This window comes from Haematobia irritans, chromosome 2 (genome assembly GCF_050003625.1).
Source record: "Haematobia irritans isolate KBUSLIRL chromosome 2, ASM5000362v1, whole genome shotgun sequence".
Taxonomy (NCBI): Eukaryota; Metazoa; Arthropoda; class Insecta; order Diptera; family Muscidae; genus Haematobia; species Haematobia irritans.
This window is the reverse complement of record NC_134398.1, coordinates 163,677,284-163,691,524: the sequence shown is the minus strand read 5'-3', so window position 1 is coordinate 163,691,524 and position 14,241 is coordinate 163,677,284. Positions and strand designations below refer to the sequence as shown.

General features: G+C 33.4%; 1 protein-coding gene across 1 annotated transcript in view; it reads left to right on the top strand.

Moving 5' to 3' along the window:
* The window catches only part of robo2 (roundabout 2), a 130,432-nt gene that overhangs the window by 78,517 nt on the left and 37,674 nt on the right, over positions 1 to 14,241 (top strand). The window lies entirely within an intron of this gene.

Here is a 14,241-nt window from a genome sequence, read left to right as displayed (position 1 = left end):
TATAGGAAAACTATACACAGAGAAAAATTTGTAGAATAGAGAGAATTAACATTATGAAGGTGGTCCGACAAGTACTTAGTATAATCGCCTGAAACGACTACTGTCAAAATTTCAGTCACATCAAACCCATTTACCTTATGTTGAAGAAAATGGGTCCGCGGATTCTAGGAAGTGGGAAATAACAATATCCTCCAGTAGTTGGGTGCATATTTTTGAGAAGCAAAAAAATTGGAAAAGAATAATTTCCGTCGCTACTTCGATTCTTCTTTTGGGAGGCGAAGCGAAATCGATTGGATGATTTGTGACTCTTCTCTAAAACTTACGCTACAAAGTATGGCAAGATATTATTCCATTTCAAAGTCCATATTTATCATTAGCAGATTAATTTTCATAGAATTTCGCACTTTAATTTGTCTCACTCTTTAATTTAGAAAAGGAAATAAAATTCTTTTAATGCCTCGTAACAATTAAAGCATATCCACTGTTTGTTCTAGCCATTGATCTACTTCAGAAGTTTTTTCGTTTCTTTCACCATTAACATTGGGTGTTTAACTTTTGTTTATTTTGTTCTTGTTGCTTTAAACTTATTTGATTTTTAAACTTTTCTTGGTCAAATACCAATAGCAGCATCCAAAGCATTTCAGGAACAAACCTGCTCACTCTTTTACCAATACCTGTGTGGCATTATTCTCTGCTCCACTTGTTGTGATAATTTGTGTAGCTTTTTTTTTGTTTCTTGCCGTTTCTTTTTAACTTTTGTTTATTCTTCTTTTATTTCCTGTTATAGAATCGAAATAAAAAAAACAACATCCACCTGATTCTGAAGCAACTATCCTATCTTCCGTTGCGTCCACTACCCCTATCTCTTGATGTTCTCTGTCCATTCGTTTTTCATTTCTAATCAGTATTGGTGCAACATCTAAAGTTTTTCCCAGAGAAACGTTTTGTGCTTGCCTCGTTCCTGGGATATTTTGGTATGGCTTGTTTCCTTGCCACTAAAACTTTTGCACATAATTCTAAAGTGAAATTTATGTGTTTGTTAAAATATTTAAAACTATGAAAAAAAAAAACAAAATTGCAGGAAACACGAAATATCTTTACTGTTCTCTAGTAAGGCCAAACGAATGTTTTGCTTGTAGTTGCAATATGAACTGGAAAAGTTTATCTGTTTCATTATAAGCTGTAGAAAGATTTTTTTAATTTTGTTTGTTTTTGTTTAACAAAAAACAAAAAAATATGAATTAGGCATTTGTTTGAAAAATTAAGAAATTAGTTTTGTGTTACTTTATTTTATTTCTTTGCCTTTGAAAATATTTAAGTACATAATAAAAAGAGAGAATTTGGAAAGAAATATAATAAAACAGAAATTGTTAAAGATTGATTTATATTCATAATTGTTAAAAATATTTATTATGAAAAATTGAGGTTATTGAGAAATTGAGAAAATTATAAAACAATAAAAAGGGATTTTTTTAACATATCGCTTGACTTTAATTGTTTCAATAATTATTTATTAAACAATTTGTAAATGTTCAACAAATACCTTGAAGAAGTTTGTTAACATTTTAAAAAATCTTAAAGATTTTTGTCTATATTTTATTTACGAAAAAACACCCACAGAAAAAATGTTTCCTATTCAATCACAAAATTAATAGATCAAATTAATTTTTTAATTGAAATTTCTCAAATCACGAAAAATAGTATCAATGATAGAATTAATAAGAAATAAAAAATATAATTTATGAAAAAAAAAATAATTAATAAATGATTATATTTATTATGAAAAATTTAGATTTTTCTAAAGTGGGACATTTCTAAAACAATTGATTTTTTTAAAAGCATTTCACTTTTGAATTGTTTCAGAAAAAATATATAATTTTTCAATAGATATTTTGAAAAAATTCTTCAACATTTTGAAAAATCTTAAAGATTTATTCTATATTATACTTAAAACATATCACTTTTGAATTGTTTCAAATATTATTTATAAAAAAAGTGTAATTTTTCAACAGATATATTGAAGAAATTCTTTTGCATTTTTGAAAGGTTTTTTGAATATTTTATTTTTTATTATTTTTAATTTTAATTACGAAAAAATTATCCACACATATTTGTTTTATGAAACAATCACGAAATTAATTGATTCAACTAATTTCTTTAATTGTAATTTCTCCATTCACGGAAATAATATTATCAATTTGAGTAAAAAATTAATATATGTCTTCCAGCACTTTCAATTAATTTTTTAATTAATTCATTCATTTTGAAAAATCTTAAAGAATTTTCTATATTATACTTAAAACATATCACTTTTGAAATGTTTCAAATATTATTAATGAAAAAATTTGTAATTTTTCAACAGATATCTTGAAGAAATTTTTTACCATTTAAAAAATCTTAAAGATTTTTTCTATATTTTATTTACGAGAAAACATCCAGAGAAAACTTTTGTCTGATTCAATCAAGAAATTAATTGATCAAATTAATTTTTTAATTGAAATTTCTCAAATCACAAAAAAATAGTATCAATGATAGAATTAATAAGAAACAAAAATGTTATTTATTAAAAAATTAATTAATAATTGGTTATATTTATTATGAAAAATTTAGATTTTTCTAAATTGGGTCATTTATAAAACAATTGATTTTTTTTAAGTATTTCACTTTTGAATTCTTTCAGAAAAAAATATATAATTTTTCAACAGATATCTTGAAAAATCTTAAAGATTTTATCGATATTATATTAAAACCATATCACTTTTCAAATATTATTTATGAAAAAATGTGTAATTTTTCAACAGATATCTTTAAGAAATTCTTTAACATTTTAGAAAGATTTTTTGAATATTTTATTTTTTATTTTTTAATTTTAATTACGAAAAATTATCCACAGATTTTTGTTTTATGAAACAATCACGAAAAATTGATTCAACTAATTTTTTAATTGTAATTTCTCCATTCACGGAAATAGTAGTATCAACTTGATTAAAAAATTAATTGATGTCTTCCAGCACTTTCAATTAATTTTTTAATAAATTCATTTAAAAATCTAAATGATTTTTTTTATAATCTGTAAATTTCTTAATTACGGCAATTAATTATTGTTTATTTATTTCTACATAATTATTTTTCTTTGAGATGAAATAATTTTCTTGTAATTTTACGGGACTTTATTCTAATAAGTTTTCCAATTGGATTTTTCTTAAGATTTGAAACAAAATTTAGTGAAGCCGTAATTATTTCCAAATAAAGTTTATTAACAATTTTTTAATTGAAAATAGTAGTTTTTTTTTAAATAAAAATGTTAATAGGTGTAATTAATAGCTTAATTAAAATAAAAATACAAACAATTTCTTAATAGACTTTATTTTTTAAATCAAATTGTAAAAGTTAAAATTGCAGTAAAAGAAAGTAAAATGTCTTAGTTAATTTTTTTAATTGATTTAAATAGGAAATATTTTTTTTTAATATTTTTTTCTGTGTCTCTGAATATTTGATTCATTTAAGAAATTAATTCATTTTGTTCCGAAAATTCAATTAATTGTTTGAAAGGGACTTTAAATTATTTATAAATATTTGTATTTATATTTATTTATAATTATATTTTTATTTATTTATAATTATTTGACCTTATGATGAAATAACAGCCTTGTTATTTTATATAAGATCAAATATATAGTGGGATTGTTTTTTTATTTGAGTACAAATTTAATGAAACAACACAGAAAAAAATTTCACGAAAATTTTTCCAATTAAAATCTTAATTGAGTTTTAAAAAATATTCAATTAAAAATTTAATTGAATCAACAAATTTTTTAATTGAAATAAAAATCAATCACACAAATTAATAGTATTGTTTTCATCAAATTCGATCTGGATCAGAGGGAAATATGGTTTTAGCCTTTGCCGTGAGTCAAAAATAATTCCAGAAGTGGAAATATTTTCTCCCACAGTTGTGAACAGAAAAATAGAAAATTGTGAAAAAACACAAGTGAATTAGAATTTCGAATGGACTGGTTTTCTTTATTTCGTGAAAGAATTCCAATACTAGGAGGAAGATGCTTACCAGAAAAAACAATGTTTATTTGACTGATGACAATATTCAAGTGTTTTATTAAAATCAACCACATTAGATGACAAGTATAAGTTCAGAAGAGAGAATAAAAATGTAGAAAACAGAATTAAGTCTGTGAGAGAATCATAATATGTTAAAATTGTTAGTACAGAAAGATTCGAAGATTTGACGAACAAAAAGGGTGGCCAGACATGGTATTTGGCGTAAACATTCCGGCCCCCTTGCAGTACTACTGCAATGAAATTTAATCCAAATTAGTCTCTTCTGAGCTCATACTTGCTTACAATGAATTTATTTAAGAATTATGAATGTGGCTTAAAGTTAAAAGAAGGAAAAGTACAAATGCGTAAATTAGATTGTGGACTGTAAAAGAAACTTAATATTATAAGTTATAATAGTTGAAATCCATGTAGCTCGTAACTAGGAAAGAGGCTCCATATTGAGAAAGAAATCCTTGCTGGAAAATATTAAAACCTCCTGCTTAAACTGAAAGAAGAAGTTTATGTTTTGCTTATAGAAAAAAAAACAACGAATACTTCAGTGCATTTTCAAAATGTCATGTTAATTCATTTACAAATGTTTAAAAATTAGAACAATTCTGTAGTAATCCATTGTAATAAATATATATAAATGGCTTCGAATTACAAAATGAAATAAAATATAAAAAATTCAAATTAATAGGGAAAAAGAGGAAACTATGATAAATCATTGAGAATACGATCCATATACCACCCAACCGAAAACAGTGTTCTGAGCAGTAGGCAGTCCATGTCGCATCAAAGTCCCTTCGCTCATTACTCTCGGATATATGTCGACCCCAATTACAATATCGATACATCCAGATTTGCTAAATGACGGATCAGCCAGAAATAGGTGAGGGTAGTGTGATCGAAACGATTCCTGTAAGGATTCTGCAGGAGTTATCGTATTAATTCGGTTATCTACACGAAATGTACCCTCAATCGTTAGGTTCGCATTGAAACGTGACTGCAGCGTAAGTGGGCAAATCGTCTCATCCTTTAGTGTCAATGTGATTAAATTGAATTTTTCTACAAATTTTTTGGAAATCCTACTCACGGGAGACCCCGAATCCAGAAGACAGCGTGCCGGATTCTTCCCATTGACTTTCACCAGAACCGTAGGCAAAAGAATAATTCTGTTCTGACGCATTATAGCTGACAATGAAGGAGATTGCTTAGTAATCGGTACAGTGGAGGTGGAGTCAATGGATTTCTTTCTGACTGGTACAGCAATTCGCATTGGGGTTTCTGTATTATCAGATGAAAGTGAACGTGAAGGCGAAGGATGGCTAGCCTTAGAGCGTGGTGTGGTTAGAATCTGATCACGGAATTTAGGATTGACGTGTAGTAAAGTGTTGTGAAACTTTTTGCAATGATGACAACCTCGATCGCTGAAGCAACGTCCATGCGAATGGTCCTGAGCCAAACAATTAACACAATATTTGTGTCGCCGAACTGCCTCCCAACGGTCAGACATGTTCATATCCAAAAATTTCCGACATAATCGAAGTGAGTGTAGTGATGAACGGCAAATGAGGCAACGAAGAGGCTTGTAGTATTTAGAGGACCGAGTTCGGGATCGGCGGTCAGAACGTTTCGGTGAAGCGGGCATTATATCCTGAAGAATGGACATGGAAAGGAAACAAAGTAATTACGAATAAGAACATTTACGTCTTCGAATGAAGCAAAGTAAAAAAAGATGGATATATTTATTCAATTCTAAAGGGTCTGGAGGAATATTTCAGAATATGTTAATGGTCCCGATTTAATCCTCCGATGCAATGACAACCAACTTGGTGATAGGCCTAGTAATAGTACCCTTTTGTGTCACTATATCGGCTACCCGAACACGATGATCCGTTCCGAAATAGGTCTTACAAACTCTACCTAATCTCCAACAATTTGGAGGAAGATTATCATCGAACAGGGCCACAAGTGTGTTTTCTTTAAGATTTTCCTCAGAGGACTTCCATTTCGTTCGCTTCTGAAGCTCTCGTAAATACTCATTTTTCCATCGCAGGCAAAAATGTTGGTGAATGGCTTTAAGCCTCTGCCATCTGTTAATTATAGAAATGGGTTTCTCATCAATATTTGGATCTATTGGAGCCAGAATAGGTGATCCAATCAAGAAATGCCCAGGAGTTAGAGCGGAATAATCTGACGGATCTTGAGATTGCGGAGATATCGGACGTGAATTCAAACATGATTCTATTTTGTATAACAACGTCGAAAACTCCTCAAATGTGAACTTGAATGAACCAGCAAACTTTCGGAAATGGGATTTGAAGCTCTTAACCCCAGCTTCCCACAGTCCACCCATATGTGGAGCTCCGGGAGGAATGAAATGCCAGCTGACATTCTGGAGCGCGTAGTTGGAAGTTACGGACGAACGTGAATTTTGAATAAACTGTTGGGTTAGAGTCTTTGAAGCTCCGACAAAAGTTGTCCCATTATCTGAATACAGGTGCATTGGACAACCACGACGAGAGACGAAACGACTAAATGCCGCTAAGAATGTGGGTGTAGATAAATCTGAAGTTGCTTCAAGATGTATCGCCTTGGTGCAAAAACAAATAAAGACACATACATAACCCTTGGTAATACGACAAGCTCGACCATTATAGGTCTTTATGTCAAAAGGTCCAGCGAAGTCCAGTCCCGTCCTAGTGAATGGCCTTGAAAACTCCGTTCTCTCTGGTGGAAGTGCTGCCATTAGTTGCTTACGACATCTTTTCTTATACAGGATGCATGGCTTACACTTATTTATTGTCGCCTTAATCAAATTTCTCACCTTTGGAATCCAGTATTGTGTTCTGATCAAACGGAGAACTAGCTGATTACCGCCGTGAACAGTAACATTATGAATAAAATTAACAAGTAATCTGGAGTACTGACAATTGTAAGGCAGTATAATAGGGTGTCTTTCATTGTAGGGAAGTCCGGGTGCAGACTCTAAACGACCACAGGAACGAATAATTCCCTCAGAGTCTAAGAATGGATTAAGATTTAGAATGGGACTAGTCGATGTAATAATTTGTTTGGAGGAAAGTGCTTTGTACTCGTTCGGGTAATATGCCTTTTGATACATTCTGATCACTGCATCTCTAACCATTAGTATCTCAGAACTGCTGATAGTAGTGGACTGTTTGGAAAAATTACAGCGGTATTTAGGATGTGTATGATAGTGGAATCGATAAACATAGGCAAGCACTCGAAGTGCCCGAGAAAAGGATGAAAACCGAGAAAGTAGGTCATCAAATGCTTGAAAGAAAGAAAAATTACACTTGACCATCCTACGCTCAATTTCGGTTTCAAGTATATCAGTATGCTCAAAATTAGGCCATTGTTCGGAAGAAAGACGAAGCCATGAAGGACCATCCCACCACAGACGATTTGATATTATATCCTCTGGTTGAACACCACGACTACCAAGATCAGCGGGATTTGTTTCTGATGGAACGTGAAACCAACGTGATGGACATACTGTTTGGCATATATCAGAAACCCGATTTGCCACAAAAGTCTGCCAGTAAGATGGAGGTTTTGAAAGCCATGAGAGGACAATAGTTGAGTCGGTCCAGCAAAACAATGTATACTTGGAAACATCCAAAGCCGGCAACAAACGATCGATCATATCCGTCAGTAGTGCAGCGCCGAGCAATTCTAACCTTGGTATCGTTAACTGTTTTAGTGGAGCAACTCTGGTTTTGGAGTATATAAGGTGAGTGAAAATGGATGTACCTTCATGGACTCGTACGTACAAAGCTGCTGCGTATGCTTTCTCTGAAGCATCACAAAATCCATGAAATTGTATATCTGCATTCGGAATATAGTGTATCCATCGGGGAATATGGATTTTATTTAACATGGAATAACTTGATTTGAATTTTTCCCATTTGGTAAGAGTGTGAGTAGAAATAACTTCATCCCAACCTGTTCCTTCAGCCCATATTTCCTGCATTATCATCTTGGCCACAATAACGCATGGCGAAAGCCATCCAGCTGGATCGAAAAGTTTGGAAATCTGAGAGAGAATTTCCCTTTTTGTATTCAAACAGTTATCTGGAAACGGTTGAATATGAAAGAAAAAAGAATCTGTTAGGGCATTCCAACGAACTCCCAATGTCTTGGCTGTGCTGCTATCGTCGAACTCCAGAAAGTCTTCACATAATAGATGATCTGCTGGTAAGTCTGCTAATATATCTTTCGAATTCGACGTCCATTTTCGCAAGGAGAATCCAGCCGAGCTTAGAGCGGATATGAGTTCATTCTTGGAATGGATTGCTTCGGAAACTGAATGTGCACCTACAAGGGCATCATCCACATACATATAATTCCTGAGGATTCGGCTCGCCGCCGGATATATTGATTGAACATCATCTGCTAGTTGGAGTAATGTGCGAATAGCAAGGTATGGAGCACAATTTACGCCGAAAGTGACAGTCTTCAGCTCATAATCCTGAATTACCGCAGTAGGATCTCGTCGGAATAGAATCCTTTGGTATGGAGTGTGATCGGAATGAACAAGGATCTGACGGTACATCTTCTGTATGTCCGCGTTAAAGACGAAGCGGAAGAAACGCCACTTAAGAATAAGAATCGTCAAGTCATTTTGTAATACTGGACCCGCATACAAAACATCATTTAGACTCAACCCATTGGATGACGGAGACGATGCATTGAACACCACCCGAACCTTAGTTGTTAACCTTTCGGGTTTAACTACGGCGTGGTGTGGAAGATAATAGTGGGTAGGTGCATCAGAAAATGGTTGTTGTGAAACCATAGACATATGGTCAAGCTTCACATACTCTTGCACAACGGAATCATATTCTTGTTTTAAATATGGATCCTTGGTTAGCCGCCTTTCATTTCGGAGGAATTGTGCCATTGCGTTCGATCTCGATTGGCCTAACGAAGTGTCATGAGGAAACCCTTCCTTAAAAGGAAGACGAACAATATATCTCCCATTCATATCCCGCTTTGTCGTAGATGCAAACAAATCCTCGCAAAATTTATCAGTCGGCGAAATGAATTTCTTCCTTGGAAGATTTTCCACCTCCCAAAACCGAGAAATAACATGGTCCAACGAGACCTCGCAGAAATTGGAAACGACACTATAAGATGTAGGTCGAGAACTATTTGGAATGGGACCGCTAAGGATCCATCCAAAAATGGTTTCCTGAGCTATCAGAGTTCCACAGACCCCACGAATCACACCCAAACGCATAATTGATGGAATATAGTCGCTACCAATTAATATGTCAATTATAGCGCTTTTATAAAATTGTGGATCGGCAAATGGAATCTGAGGAAGGTCGGAAAAAGTGGACGCTTCGAAAGAATGGGATGGAAGATTACCCGACAGATGTGGAACCACATATGCCTGCAATGAAAAATCGTTGGAATTATCGAAACGGGAGGAAACGACCACACAACATTTTTTTCGAACCGCAGCAGCAGTCGAATTGTTCAGGCCTGAAATGCGAGCATTCGTGTACTTATATGGAAGACCAAGAGAATGGAAAAACTTCTCCGAAACAAACGTTCCTTCGGAACCAGAGTCAAGTAGCACACGAGCTCGATATGTCACTCCGTTGTGCGGCACATTCACCAAAGCAGTTCCCAACAAAATACCGCTAGAATGTGATGCGAAACAATTCTGTATAACACTATCTCCGGAACTTGAGGACTGTGCAGGTCGAGGTGAGAAAGCCGCCGAACTAGCATCCAAAGTTGATTTTTCTACCAGGGGCGAATGATTACCTAAGTTAATCGGATCTTGGTGTAGCATAGTATTATGTCGTTTTCGACACACGAAACAACAATATTGGCTAGAACAATTCTTGACGCAGTGAGTCTTGGAAAAACAATTGAGGCAAAGTCCTTGCCTCTTGATTTCAGCAATTCGTTTATTTACATCCATTGCGATAAACGTAGGACACTTTCGAATTATGTGGAAATCCGATGGACATAAAGGACATTTCGGAGCCGATACTTTAGAGTGAAAAGATTTCAGGCGATTCGTGTTCTTAGATGAGGAATTGGACTGTTTAGATTCATGAACAAATATTTTCGGCTGACTGTTCATCTCTGACACTGACTCCAAAGTACGGAAACGGTTGGTTAGGAAAGCATCCAAAGCTGTCCACGAAGGAATGTCTGTCTTGTCAGAAAGACCTTGTTCCCATAAAGTCAGTGTTGAATTAGGAAGACGACTGGAACACATGAAAACAAATAAAGGATCCCAGCTTCGAACATCGATCTCGTATAATTCCAATGAAGAAATACATGAATTAACATCCCGCTGCAACTGTTTAATTGCGTTGGCGGACTCTGTTTGTATATGTGGAAGACTGAATAAAACCTTTAATTGCCCATTTACCAATATTCGTCGATTCTCATATCTTGCGCACAGATTTTTCCACGCCATTTGAAATCCTTGATTGGTCAGTGGACACCTTTGAACAATGTCACGCGCCTCACCACGAGTCTTCTGGTTGAGATGAAATAGCCGCTCAACCGGACTGAGTCCCGAATTCCGAATATAAACTGCCGTAAACAGATCTCTAAAGGTAGGCCAGGACATATAATCCCCGTCAAAAGTTTCCATATCACATGGTGGTAGATGGAATGAATAATTCGAATTAATATCTAGATCCGTAGTAGGTGTTGATTCCGTGATAGTAGGGAGTGGACATTTAGAAGTAGGATCAGAAATAATATTCCGATTTTGAGAAGAAGATTCTGGGGCATTAGGGTTGCCCTGGGTGTCTGGGAGTCGGGAAGCCTTTCCCGAATTATTCGAATGTACGATTTCCTGACATAGTTGATTCAATTTTGCCATACAATTACAATAAGTGATGTATGTACTTCTATACTTGGCCCGTAGATTCTCTAGTTCCGTGGCTTTCTGACCCTCTTCACCCTTATCAATCTCCTCCTCATCTTCATCCACCTCCGATTCTCTTTCGGACAAATACTTATCATACATGGATTTGACTTCCACCCATAACCCCTTCAATTCGTCAATGTGAATTTTGAGAAGATCATGTGAGGAAAGAGGAATATTGTTATCACCAACATCGGCGTTGAATTCAACAAGACGATCGGCCAAACGAATAAATAAGTCCAATGACATTTTTTGTTAATCGGCGCAATCTACTTAATTCCCAATTATAAAAATGCAAGAATTCCTCACTCACCCAAACTCAAAACAATTTACTAAGCAAAGGGCACAAGACTAAACTGTTCTACTAGAGACAAATTGTTCAAATTTCCAAACAAGTTCAAAGTACACAATACGCTATTTTATTAATATATATTTAATGAATAAATAAATGCTAAATAGAAGCGCACGTTATACAACAAGTCGACTCGACCGGTCTGTAGGGTGAAATGAATAAGTTTCCAATCCTAGAAAAGGCGAAAATAATTTGCCCTCATTCAAAATAAACATCGAATATAGCCGAATTCAATGTCGTTCCCGTCATGTATGAACAACAATACTCCCGAATTAAAATGATAGAATCGAATTCAATCAAACGTAGGGTGAATACAAATAATAAAAAACAAGTTTCAGAATTATTAAATCTCCCAGTATAGTATATAATGTACACAAACCTCGTAGCTAACGATCATGCAAACGGAATAATTGTAGGGTACTTGTTTATAAGAGCGCATGTAAAGAGAGTAATGAGTGAGTAAATAAAAGATTGTATGATTATCACTCAAAGCATACTCTTAACTAATAATTGCACTCAGTACGGAGAAATAAAAAACACAATATGTATGTGACTTCAGCAAAGAATATCTTATTATAGGTTGTAAAAAAAAACAACAACAGTATTGCCTAATACAATGGATTCGTGTCATGCATAGGTGGGGAAGGTAACGGGTGTATTGGATTACGAATAATGTCAGGGGCGGAATACAAAATAAAACAAAAATGTAAAAGGTAATCTCACTGAGGGGAGAGGAGGAGCGGGAGAATGGAATATCCTCTTATGTATGGATGATATTTACCAGAAAATGTGCGATGGCAAACCAATAACAAAATGAGTATTAATAAAGAAGAGAGTGGTTTATAGAAAAGAACTTCACTGAGAATATGGTAATGAAATAACAAGTGGGAAAGCGAAGAAAACACACTAATCCGACTGGTAAAGTAATAGAAGTTAGCACAATAAAATTAATGAAATTTTATTTTGTATAAAAACTCTTGTGCTGTTCGTGAGAAATTAAGAATAAATAAAATCAGCCGTCCTCCACCAAAACAGTGTCGAAAATCGGATAATTTATACAAGATAATTAAGAAAAATAAAGACTTAATACCTTCACATTGTGTGTGAAGAAAATTTATTCAATTTCGGAAAATGACACGAATTTGAAAACTTGCACTATTGTCAATCAGTAAAATAAGCAAAACATAAACTCACCTTTAGAACAATAATATGGATAGTTTGAAGGTATGTATAATGTATGATGTAGTATGGAATCTCCCAGAAAAAACAGAATCCGGTTCGTTGAGGACCAATGTTTTCATCAAATTCGATCTGGATCAGAGGGAAATATGGTTTTAGCCTTTGCCGTGAGTCAAAAATAATTCCAGAAGTGGAAATATTTTCTCCCACAGTTGTGAACAGAAAAATAGAAAATTGTGAAAAAACACAAGTGAATTAGAATTTCGAATGGACTGGTTTTCTTTATTTCGTGAAAGAATTCCAATACTAGGAGGAAGATGCTTACCAGAAAAAACAATGTTTATTTGACTGATGACAATATTCAAGTGTTTTATTAAAATCAACCACATTAGATGACAAGTATAAGTTCAGAAGAGAGAATAAAAATGTAGAAAACAGAATTAAGTCTGTGAGAGAATCATAATATGTTAAAATTGTTAGTACAGAAAGATTCGAAGATTTGACGAACAAAAAGGGTGGCCAGACATGGTATTTGGCGTAAACAAGTATCAATTAATTTTTTAATTGACTGTCAATTAATTTTTTAATTGATACTATCATTTCTGTGATTGAAGATATTTCAATTAAAAAATTAATTGGATCAATTAATTTCGTGATTGATTCAAAAAAAATTTTTTTTGTGTGAATGCAAAAGTGTCTCAATACAAAAATTAATTATTTCCAACTAAATTTTTTCAACTATATTTTTAATATTTTTTGGAAATATTTTTTAATGCAAATATTAATTTGCAATATTTTTGCTTAATTTAATTAAAATTTTCGTTTGGACAATTAATATTGCTTCCACCTGCAAGGTCATTTTGTGGGAAAATAATTTTGAATGGTATCTTACTTTAAGAATTTTCCAACTGGAATATCCAGTGACCATATACACTTGCTTCCTTTTAAATATCGAATCTTAATGAGTTCGTAAATTTCTATTTACTCAATGGAAACTTCATTACGATATCCTTGCGATAAACTAATCTCTATTGCTGTCAAATGTCTTTAAGCCGAATTTCGGAAAACAAAGTGTCACTTTGAAACTAATAAACTGCCATTTTCGAAATTTTCTTTTTTTTTCATACACTCTCAACTCTACCATTGGCTACTAGGAGACATCTAACCCATTGAGTTGGCCATGGTCTAAAGCTATTACTGTTCCCTTCGTTCTTGTTCTTTGTGTTAGTTCCCTTTTTGTCTAATAAATTACGAAATTTTGCCAAAGAAAATAGACAAAGCTAAAGCTACTATGACATTGTAAAAGCTCTCCTAGGCAAGTGAACAATTGATGGCTTCATTTATCCGTTTTCAATAAATTTTCTCCAAAACAAAAATTTAATTTCCGCTTAAGAATCACTAGAAACAACGATCAGAAACTGCAAAAGGACTTACTAAAACGAAACTCGAAAGAGGTGATGATAAGGATAAAGCATAGAATGAAACTTAATGGCTTTAAAGGACATTGCAATGCAATTTACAAACCAAATAAATGTCCTGTGATAATTACATTTTCGCCATGGCTGTTATAAAATTTAAAAGTTAGTTTCATTTCATATATACTCCTCTTTACGTATAGAAATATACAATTTAACTAAATTATCCCAAGGCTTCAGGGGGCAGCGATTAAGACCTTGCAATTAATTTTCGATTTATTGGAAGAAAAAAAAAACTAGAGTGTTCT